Below are 12343 nucleotides of genomic sequence, written 5' to 3' on the forward strand. Positions count from 1 at the left end.
GATGCAATAGTGTTCATCCGTGGAGAGACACTATCAGCCCATAGTGCCTGTCTGAGGAAAATAACCGGATGGATAGTACTCGTTGTGTAAATGTTTCTGTAAAGAAGCGGGCTTACAGAAAGTAAACAATTGAAATATATTAAGTGGGTTTTTGCCTGTTTTCCTTTTCAAATTTTACATTTGGCTTCAACGACCTTCCATGGCTTTCATCTAAAAAAGTTGAAAATAATTCAATGTGAATTTTGAACTGGCGTGCGGAAGAAAATTTAGGGGTGAACGATAAAGACAATAGAGTGTTTATGTCTCGGAACTATCAGTTGATAGTTGTCCCTTGGAAATTTGATGTTCTTAAAACTAGCATATTTGTTTTAAGAACATCAAATTTCCATGGGGCAACTATCAACCGATAGTTCCTCGACAGAAACTCTCTATTGTTTAAATAGGGATACATGCCAATACCTTGTCATGTCTTCATTAGGTGGCATTGCCATTATCTCTTTGTGCCAGCTCTTGTGTGAGGAACATTGCCATTCTTGTTATCTTTTGGAGAATTTATTCATGTTTTTGGATACTTGGTTTTTTTTTGTTCTTTTAATGTAAAAACAATTAAAGAAGGAGCAAACAGTTTGTTTATCTACTTGTATTTTTATTCTCAAGGATGCTTTTATCTCTTGGTAAATATATATGGGTTATTGACCAAGTGTGAGGTCAAGATGGCTGGATATTGGCCAAGTTCATTTTTTGCGAGTTTATGGACCGAGACGGAGTCGAGGTCCATAAACTCGCAAAAAAAGAACGAGGCCAATATCCAGCCATCTTGAATGAACAAGCTTGGTCAATAAAGGATTTATTATATGGCTTTCGGGGAAATTTTTCTTGCGGGACACGCAGGTAGTCCCGAGCGGGCAAGATAGCTCCATCTTGCCCGCTTGGGTAGCCAATCACAGCGTAGGATTTGATTCATCTTGCCTGCTCGCGGAGCTAGCCATATAATAAGATGTACTTCTCACCAGCTAAACTTTGCCACTAGAGATTCAGTCTGTTCTGTTTTGGTTTCATTGTCAGTTGAAATAGACTTTAAAAACCTAGGTCTTGATAAGATAGTCATACTCTTGCAGTTGTTTCTGATTGAATTTTGTTTTCTTTTAAATTTCCCTTTACTGAGGAACAGCTTTTAATCTACAAGGCTGTACATGTATGTTATTTTAAAACAGTCAGTGTAACTTAAAATATAATTGCATTTGTGTGATTTTGTGTTTAACAATAATGCTTTGAATTTCTGTTTTTGCAGTAATGGATGATCACCATGGGTTGGATGAGGGAAAACATGCACAAACCGAAGAAAGTTGTAGTAGAGAAGGAACTAGGGATGGTGAGCATCAGCCCTTACCATGATATGTATCAGTTGCCATGCATTGATAACTTTTTTAGAGTTGTGTCTTGCCAAAATAATTCATTTTTTTGTTACCTGTACGTAATTGGGTCTTAACTGTAATGGCAGCACTTTCTCAAGAATTTTAGGGCTTATGTCCTCATATTATACTTCAATATCTGGTTAGCTTATGAGTTTTTTCTTGTACACTAAGTACTCCAGCAATACTAAGAAGAACATTGCAAACCAAATGTGTTAGAGGAAGCCAACTTTTATGTATTAGAGAAAGCCAACTATTATGTGTTAGAGAAGGCCAACTATTTTTCAAAACACATCTTCTTCGCACCTGGATAAATTAGCCAGTTTCTAGTTTTTAATTCCTTTTCATCCTTGCTATGAAGGCTTAAAATTTAGCACAGGGAGTGTTTAGTAGATGGAGTTTCAAAATCTTAAGGAAGAAGTGATTGTACAGTACCACGTTAATGCACAGCTTATTATTCTTGTGTATCCATTAAACTAGTCAACAACCCATTGTCCCCACTAGAACAAAATAATTTTGTTTTTAAAATTGATATAAAATAAAAGTCTCAACTTACCGGTAGTTTGGGAGGTTCTGTGGTATATTATAGGTTAAGGTATAGATGTATGGCAGTGATACAAGCAATTTTTGCTGCATGTTACACAGAAGATATTTGCATATCATTTGTAGTTACTCAAGCATTTGTCGCAGTGCAGATATTTTTTCTATTCTTTGTTGTGACTCTTATTTAAAACCCCAAAAGCTGTGAACAAGACATCTTGTAGGAAGTTGAGCTTTCTGTGTTAGCAAATGACAACCTTAACTTAAATGACAAAGCTGGTAAACCATACATGTACAATTGCCCCTACTGTATTCTACATGTATACTTACAGCCTGCAAAGCACTCACTTTCTTTCCTGCAATGGTTTGGGGCACAACAAACATAAATGAATTAAGAGAGGTTGAGGAGTTGAGGAGGCAGAGTAAGGAAAACTTTTGGATCCCGCAAAGCTCTTAGAATGAGCTTGATGGCTATTAATGCAGTGTTCGACACTAACTTTCTTGCTAACTTGCCCTTTGGGCAACTAGTTCTGTTTTTGTTGGTTCCCCGTGTGTCTTTTTAGTTGCCTACCTGGTAGACTTTTGTTGCCCATTAGCACTCACGAGAAAATTTCAACTTGCAGAAATGCTCAACTTTTTTATAAACTTGCCTTTTTGTTTTGGTGTTGCAACAGTGATTCATTGGGTGATTAATCAGTCATAGAGCACAACCCTCACAAGATTTTAAACATCCATGAACTGTGCCCACACATTTTGATGAGACTCCACTTTTCTAACAAATAGACCCAGTGAAGCACTTTTACTGGTCAAATACAATGAACCAACTGTCATGAATGAAAACATAATTCATGCCCAGAAGCACATCATTATCATTAATATTATTGTTATTATTTTTGTTGTCATCGTTGTTGTTTTTATTGCTATTTTTATTTATTATTATTGTTATTATTAATAATTGTCTTTTTAACTATATATTAAGGAATGGCAAAAAGATGGCTCAGCCTGTACCTGTAGTGCCTATTTTGTATTTGTAATCATAGATTAATAAAACTGCTTCTCTTCCTCACCAGAGATCAGTCGGGGAGTAGCTTACAATCCTGACAACAGTGCCCCATTTCTTTTTGAGTCACAACAGTAAAACTTATAGCCAAAATATTGCCGTACCGTACAATTTGTGTGAAAAGACTTTGACACAAAAGTTATTTCCAAATACTGTTGCAAAATGCATCTTTGAAAATTCAATGAGGTTATCAAGCATTTTATAGTATTTTAAGAACTAGGGATTCATGCTTTTTATGGTTCGCATGATCACTAATTGACTAGCCACTTTTATTTAGCAAGCTTTGGGGCAAGCTTCTCACAAAATTTGGGTTCATGGCTTGTTTTGGAAATGAGAGTCAATTGTAGAAACTTTCAGTGAATGTTAGAGTTGAGTTTACATGTCTTTGACCTGTAAGTTAATACTTCTGAACTTCTGCTCAAATGATTTCCCCAAAACTTGGGCATGGTTTGTATTAAGGCAGAATAAGCTGGTTCCAGAAATTGAGTAAAAGTATGCCAGCAAAATTTTTTTTACTGGTAGTGTTGTTGTCCAAAAAATGGGGTCCAGTCAAACACCAGTAAGAATAAAAATATTTTCCCCAGTAAATGGAATTAAGTAACATTATCACCGAGTGTAAGACAAAATATTTCCCAAAATTTCTTAGCCAACACTTCAAAGCCCCAAAATTTATGTTGCAAACTTTGACATGGGGTAGTGTGCCCACAATAACTGCAGAACCACCTTAAGTAACGATGAAATGGAATCAATAGAATAACCATGATAAGAATGGTGTCATCCTTTTGATACAATATTAATAACAAACAGCGGGGCTTGACTTTTCAAAATTACAGAAAAACTCAAATTGCATCTAGGGCCACCAGATCACAGTTTTCAAGCAACATACATTTAAATAGAAAGGAATTGTTAGCCAAATTAACTTTAACTAAAAATAACAGGCACTTTTTAAAAATAAAGTGGTTTGCTATTAAACAGTTAGAAAACAGTTCCTTTATATTGCTATATGTAGAAACATAAAAAATGAAAAGGGTTTGTCAAACACAACTCGATACACCACCACCACCCACATAAATTATGATACTCTCCCATGTAGATGTGGAAGGAAAACACCTTGTTTTCACTCTAAGAGGAACTGGAGTTTGCAAGCCCTGACAGTTGTTCAGATTGGTTTCTTTGGAGTTAATGACAATAAATTGATTAACACCAACTTAATTAAGAGAGCACTCGACAACCAAATTGATGGCATTTTGTTGGGTTCTTCATTAGGCCGTTGTTTTTTTTTATCATGACAGAACTCAAAAATGATATTGTTCGTAAAATGCTTGACAGTGGCCTTATAAATGAGTAGTTTTATGGACGTTATTTTGAAGATATGCTGTTGATGGACAAACCAAATAAATCTGACATGTTTTACAGTCAACAAATTTGAAGATGACTTGATCCATTTCCTGGACATATCTCTGAAAAGAACATCCATTGACATTTATAGGAATCACACAAACACTGGACAGAATGTCTTGTTTTCTAGTCAAGTACGTTGACTTGCCAAAATTACTTGGGTTAGGCCTTGTTGCACCAGGCTTCTCGTATATGTGAAATAAACTCTCTCATTCAGAAACAAAGAACAATGATGAAAACGTTCTGTTAGGGAATGGCTTTCCTAAATCTGTGGCTTCTAATCTTGTGAGGTGTTTCAGACAAAGTAGCTCGGAACCTAGAACATCTTATCCCAATAACAACAAGACTATGAGTTTTAAGGATTTTAAATTCTAATGTGGGGTTTAGGACTGGCAGTAGTTTTGCTAGGGTAATGATGCAATTTTGAAAGCAGATGGGAGCTCCTCTGGGGGCCTGTCCAGGAATCCCCATCAATGTCCCAGACCAAAAATGGCATGTGCTTTTAACTATTACTTCATCTCATGCAGGAAGGAAGTGATGTATGAACAGTTTTCATTGAAGTGCCTTGAAACCAGAACCAGAGTATTAACAATATTACAAACAACGCAACAAAGAAAGTACAGGATGCAAAACAGAGCACAGTGATGCAAACCCAAATGCAAGTTAATTTTGAAACCAAATTGAAAATTGCTATGTAGGGTGAGACGGGTAACTGCAATCACAACTGGTGGTTTGCTATTTGCGTGAAAAATTAGCAGACATTAAGTTGAAGGAAGTGAGTTTATAGAGAAGTCCATTTGCATCATATTAATCAAAAACTGGTTTTCTTAGTTAGGTATAGAAATACAGTATGTTAATAAGTAGTTTCTTAGAAATCGATTTTGAAATAAAAACTAGCCCTAAAAAGTCACGACGTTTCGACCTCTACGAGGTCATTTTCAAGTGAGTAAATTTTCTACAATAGCATATAGCCATAAATATGTTAAAAACAACTTATAATAGATAAAAATGTGGCGAACGCTAAAATGTGATAAAATATGTGAAAAAGTGTTAAAAATATACAATGGAAAAATAAAGTAATCTTAGCAAGAATTGCTCTAAACAAATAATTGGGCGCGAATTGAATCGCACTGTTTGTTTAGCATTGGTTTCAGTTCTTTGATAAAAAAAACATTTCAAAAATAAGGTAGCCAAATTTGTTCTGACACTTTCTTAACATTCGAAAACTCTGTGCGATGTCTTCTGGCTCCATATCGTGCTGCTCTCTGAGGTGGTTTCCGATTGCCGATCCTTTGTGTTCTTCAATTCGTTGGTGTAGGTGTCGGCACGTGTAACCGACATAGCCTGCATCACACAGGCCACACTGAAATGAATACACCACGCATTGTTGACTAACAAGAGGCTGCTTGTCTTCCCTGACCTTAATTTCATCCTTGATCTTTCTACTTGTGTAAACTGGGTTAATATCTACGTTGATCTTCCGACTGAGGTCAGCCAGCTGTTTACGTACTACGTTTGCAGATTTCTGGTCCTTGTAGGGCAACACGATTCTGACTGGGGCTTCTCTTTTATCGGCCACTCGAGTATGTGAATCCTCGGACACTTTTGATTCAATAAATCTACGAATGATTGACTGCACAAGGTCGTCAGGATAGCACAGTCGGGAAAAGATCTCTTTAAGGCGTTCACATTCCTCGTGAAAAAACTTCCACTTTCAAAATACAGTATGAATATTTATAATTTGAATTATAATAATATTACTGTTGTACTTTAGATCGTAATTCCAATGCTCTTTTTAAAAACTGATTTCAGTTTCATTAGGTAGTTTGGTGCTTTGGGCCCAAAACAGCAGCCTGAAAACGGTCCTTGTAAAATGACAAGCCCTTGAATAGCCAGGAAGTTTCAAGAAATGGGCCCTGAAGAGGCAAAGGGCCGACTTCAGACACAACTTAAAGCGAGTTTCAATTAGTCCAGCAAATTTATTTCACTTTCCGTAGGAGGAAGGTAAATTCCTAAAGATAAACATGAAACGAATTACTACAAATAACTAACTGAAGACGGCAGAAAACTAAGAGGAAAACACAAACAGACGATAAACTAAACGGCTTACCAAAATGCTGGCAACGGGGTTCAGGGAACCAAGAAGATACAAGTGTACCGGACGATAAACTAGCACTAAACGAACATGAAAGGATAACACAAATATATACGCAACGAAATTTACATACGACGCGAGAAAAAAAGCATGCAGAATGTGAAAAAATACATTAACATAGGGAACAAAAAAGGACACAAAGAAAACACGAAATAGCCGTAACAGGCCCCTTCACAGAAAGTTTCAGTTTTCCACAATATTGTTGTGTCTATTAATGAAGTAAATCCATCTCCATATTTTTAATAGCGTGGCCAAACCATACCTGGAGGCATTAGATGATATGATCGATGAGGAGGAGGGGGAGTTAGAAGAAGACAAAGAAGAAGAAGGACAAGAGGATCAAGAAGAACAAGTGGAAGGGCAAGAAGAACAAGACAATGATGATGAACACCTCTACAGAAAGTTAATAGAGGATGAGTTTAGTGACAGTGATAAAATCAGTATTTATTTCGTAGATTTTTTAAATTTTTATCAGGATTTTTTTAACAGATGTATTAATAAGTAATAATTAAGTAAATAGAGGATGAGTCTGAAATTGTTTTGATTGTTCTACATTTACAACAGCTTATTCAAATTAGCCCAAGCTCAAAGGCTGAAGAAAATATGTCATTACTTTTTTTTTTACTAAATGAACCACAAATCACTGTGTTGCCTGTGACTAGTTTGTTGGATCTAGATTTAAGGGACAAAAGAGTGACAGAACTTTTCATCTTTGTAATAAGAACCCAGCCACAGTCGTGCCTGACTAACTGTGTCCACCTTCCTTGGTTTAAATAAGCTAATCAAAATGCATGAATGGTGAAAATATCAAGCATCATGTAACCTGTTGATCAGTCGACAACTCCACCTCTCACATTTCTTTTCATAATTTGGTTTTGCCAGATTTGAATGGAAGCCATAGTAAAGTTGTTGAAAACATGTCAAAAAATGATGAAAAAAAATTAGTTTGGTGGTCTGTGTTAGAAGTGCACCACTGTAAATGCAATGATAAGTATTATATTAGTATGTCCAAAAGGCATTTATCTGTCAAAAATAGAATTTCTCAAACTAATTCTAACTTTGGTTATTTTGCCTTTGTAACAATACAAATCTCAAGATTATAGTGGTTTTACAACACAGGCTAAAAACATGCCCTAAAATATAATTTTCGAAAATGTTTGGATAAAGCAACGGTTTGTATCATACGTGAGCATTGCAGATAATTCAAGCCAATTAATTCAAGGTCACAAGTCAGATTGTTTTGGTTCGCCCGTGTGTAGAAAGATCTATAAGATTCCAGTTGATAGTGATAATGGTAATTATACCTGCTCATGAAAACACCAGTTGTATAAATTCCAGTCTAGCCATAAATAAATAAAAAAAGATTTGTAATCTTCTTTGTCATAACTGAATTATGTTATTGAACTAGTATGAGGTCCGTGTTGGTAAAACATTGGTCGAGTTCTTCGCCTTGCAATGTTACGGCGAGATCCATAGACTGGTTAAAAAAAGAAATACCCATATCAGTATCCGACTAAAGTTTCATTCCATGTTCAATGCTAAATTCCTGAGGGGTGTGCCTACAAACGAGAACTAACAATATAGCTATAAATCAATGAACATAATAAATCCCTCTAAGATTCTCTAACCGAAACAAGTGATAGGTTGAGGTATCACTGAATTCCTAATTTTCAACCTTCTGCTTTCATTTCATCGTCTCTCCCGGTTAGTAACACGTACCCGTTGTAGCTAGTTCCAGCCGATCCCAGGAATGCAAATCTCATTAGCAGTCAGTGCTCTCTCTGATAACCATAACGAGTACTTATAAGGGTATCAAGTCTTATATCGGAGGTTCGGTGATATTTCTTTCTAAAAACAAAAACTGAAATAGTGTTCAACATAACCTTGCTCAGCACGTTTGCGAAAATCTATTGGTTCCTTTCAGAGGTTTCTTTAAGAGCACTCGGCTAACCTCCAGGTACGATTTCCGTACAGCGCCATACATTAATTATGTATGCAACTATCTCAAACTATCACATTATACTCAAACAGCAATCGTGAAAAGAACGAGTCAGTCAAAAAATTGCATGCATAATTAATGTAAGGGGTGGTGCGAAAATCTTGCCAACCTCCCTGTCAAAATAAGAGAGCCCCTCTGCCAGTTTTGTCCACATAGTATAATTTCCACTGACAGAATCGCTATGATTACGATGACGACCACAAAGCGCTTTGTGGTGTATTGAATAGACCACAAAGCGCTTTGTGGTGTTTTGAATAGGCCACAAAGCGCTTTGCGGTGTTTTGAATAGGCCACAAAGCGCTTTGTGGTGTGAAAAATTGGAAAAACCAAATTATTTCAGAAAATAGCTGTGAGATATTTGCGAGTCAACGAGCCATCCAGTTTTCAATGTTAAATCCCAAAATAAAACACCACATAGCGCTTTGTGGTGTTTTAAATAGGCCACAAAGCGCTCTGTGGTGTTTTGAGTAGGCCACAAAGCGCTCTGTGGTGTTTTCACTGACGCCACAAAGTGCTCTGTGGTTTTTTGACTACTACTGCTGTTTTGTAAAGCAAATCGAACTAGGAACAGTTAGAAAGCACTCCGGCCATAAAAATCTGCTCGACAAGAAAATTTCTGTAATAAATGTTCGATGCTACAGGAGACGGCTTACCCAAAAAGGTTCAGTCAGCCTCAACAAACTTATACTGAGAAGAGGGCTTTCGCGAACCGGATTTCGTGTGAGTGACAAGATTGGGAATAGAGAAATATTGCGCAGATTGAGTGGTAGTTTTACAGCACCGAAACTAAAATTGGTTACACTGCTTCTCAGAAATTTTGTTTTGCCTCTGTAATATCATTAAACGATCTGAATAATTTGAGGATAATCAAAGCGCGGAGTTTAATATTGGCTGGCCGGGAACACGCAGTTCGCAAACCGGAGAGCAACCACTGTTTAAATCTTCGATCGAACTTTCATGTTGAATTTGAAACTGAAAATACACTAAGCGGTCAATTTCCGATAGAAATCTTGTGAGGTAAATGCCATTCTTGCAAATAGTCGCTGCATATTTACGTTCAGAGTCACTCTGGTTCAGAGTAGAGACATACAAAGTCAAATACTGCTTCCGAACGCTACCCCTCCAAAAATCAATTTTGCTCGAAGACCGAACTGCAACGGAGTTTAGTTACCAGTCTTATGCTGCGTGTTATTAGATAGAACGCATGATATGATTGGCTCCGTATATCACATTACGTCAGAGGACATGTTTGCTACATAGGACATAACTGCAACGGTACAACCTCGTTGCCAGTGTCTCTCTCGTTCTTCTCTAGTTTCCATTCTCTCCTCAACTGATCAACTGAACCAATCACAGCATGCGAATTTTCACGTGACTATCCTGGTGACTGAACGTGACAAAGATCGCGTTATTCATTCTCTTTTGGCGCCCATCTTTGAATTCAGCGTTAATTCAGCGGTTGATCGCTCGTGCGTTTTAGTAGATTTCACTTCCAAAATTATATCAAAATGGTTTTTGCTGCGGTCCTGTGACCAGAAGAAAACAGCGTGAGTGTCATTAACGAGAAACAAGTTATTCTTGGCGAAGATTTGGAGCTAAAAGAAAGTCTTACTGTGGATGTTTCAACGGGAAAAAATTCAAAGGGCAGATTAGCCGTATACAAAATTATTTGGTGAGTAATCGAATTCAAGTAACCTTATATTATACAACATAAATTCTTGTATTTAGACAAAAGCTTTTGAATGAACTTTATCATCACGAATCATACATGAGTGGGTCACTCAGTCATGGCATGAAATGAATTCTGGCTAAAGCAAAGTTGAAACAATTTAGGTTGCCCAGAGTGCGGGCCTAAACAATTTGATTTGCGAGGAACAAGTCGTTTCTCTCGCTTCACTTGTTCAAATGAAATAAACATAGCAGTTCTCTCTGATCCCAGTCATAGTTCTTGACAAAAACTCCAACGAGGCAGCCACAGTGTGCATGAGTTTGATGTCTCCTGTGTGTTTCAGCCTGACTGTATGGCAATCCGTGTTGATCTTCAATTTTTGTCCATCTGTATATTCTTTTGTGTTTACTCTATTATTTACAGTGTAAATGTTCCTTTAATGTTTTAAGTGTCTTTTTTAATATTTCTAATGTCTAAATTTGGCTAAAAACCGTGATATATATACAGTGTATCCTCCAATTCGAGAGTTGTTGATACACTTATAGAAGAAGGAAAACCTTGATTTAATCTACTGTAGGCTCAAGATTTATGAAACATATTTATCAATAGTATACAAGCACCTTCACAATTATCAAGTCTTCTCTTAACATTTCAACCAGCTTACAGTCAGGTCTTAATTAGCTGCATGTATTAAACTGTGAGCACATAAATATTTGGATCTCAGTCTTACAGTACCTCATATATATCGCAATGTAATGTATTTTTTAAATTTTGTTTTAGTTGTCATACAACAAAGATGAACATGAAGAGGCTAGCTGTTGACACCCTAATTAGAGGGCAACAAAAGAAGCTGTGGAATCAACAGAAATAACTGAACAGCAGCTAAGTTTGCCCAAACTCAGCCTTTTTTTAATTTTAAGGATTGTTTCAGTTTTGTTCTTATCATTGATTCCTTACATTCATGAAAATCCAGATTTGTTCCACATAATAACAATAATTTAAGCTAAAATCTTGTGTATGGAAAATTGTTGGATTTGTAAACCAAAAAAGTAAGTAAATTATCTGAAAAAGTTCTCTTTTTATCAAACATGCAAAAGTTTGACCTTCATATCTGTTTTCAGTTTTACTTTTGATTCTTGATGTAATGAAAAAGAAACAGGATAATTATTCTTATGTTTAAATTCATGAAAGCCAATGTAATAAACCATTGATTTAAAACCTGTTTGATGTGATATCAGTGACTTTATTTGTTATTTTAATGCTGGGCATTAATCATCGAAATTTTGTCTGGCCTACAAATGATACAAAATTCCCAGTTTTTCTCAGATTTTCCAAAAAATTCCAACCTATTCTCAAAAAATCCTACAAATTCCAAGTTATTCTCAGAAATTCCCAGGAATTTTTGAGAATTTTAAGGAATTTTCAAGGTGAGTATATTTCAGTTGGAATTCCTAGGAATTCCGAGTCCGAATTACCGTGAAAATTCACACCTTAGATTCCTAGGAATTCCTAGGAATTTTTTCTTAGGAATTCTTAGGAAATTCCTAGGAATTCCTAGGAATTCTTAAAGTTATCTCACAAGGGAACACTGCTACATGTAGTGCTGTTACTGGAAATTAATTTAAGTGAAACTGTTGAAACAGCTCTGTCAAAATTGTTTCTAGCAGTTAAGGCAGGATAACAGAATATACACATAGTACACAGCAAATGCCAGAGATACACGCATATTGGTTATTAGTTAGGATTTGGCGAGCTTCTGTGCTAGGTATGGTGGAAAATAATGGGCTATCAAAAATGAAAGTTCCCGAGACATTTTGACAGCACTGAGAGGAATTAATATATAAATTTACAAAAGGAGAAGTTCTTGCCCTGTCCAGTTCTCTGTCACAAGAATATCATTTACATACATTTATTACATATGGTTTGTATTTAAAAAAAAAAGGCACTCTCAAATTTGGTTTGATAGTGACTGCTGTAATGTAAGAAAACTTTTAAGCCGCCTTTCACATAACACCAATAAAAATCCTTTCGACAAGCAAACTTGACTAGAATATGTGTCTGTAAGAAGACAGTACAAACAGTTATTACGACATAAAAAACTCAAATATCG

General features: G+C 36.2%; 1 protein-coding gene across 1 annotated transcript in view; it reads right to left on the reverse strand.

The window, feature by feature from the left end:
* LOC145482746 (uncharacterized) overlaps positions 1-9930 on the reverse strand; it is a 36318-nt gene extending 26388 nt beyond the window's left edge. Inside the window, exon 1 of the transcript XR_014048803.1 lies at positions 9847-9930. The gene's annotated coding sequence lies outside the window, so the exon portion shown is untranslated. The remainder of the gene's footprint in view (positions 1-9846) is intronic.
* Between the last annotated feature and the right edge of the window lie 2413 nt (positions 9931-12343).

Source organism: Orbicella franksi, chromosome 3, assembly GCF_964199315.1.
Source record: "Orbicella franksi chromosome 3, jaOrbFran1.1, whole genome shotgun sequence".
Classification (NCBI taxonomy): Eukaryota; Metazoa; Cnidaria; class Anthozoa; order Scleractinia; family Merulinidae; genus Orbicella; species Orbicella franksi.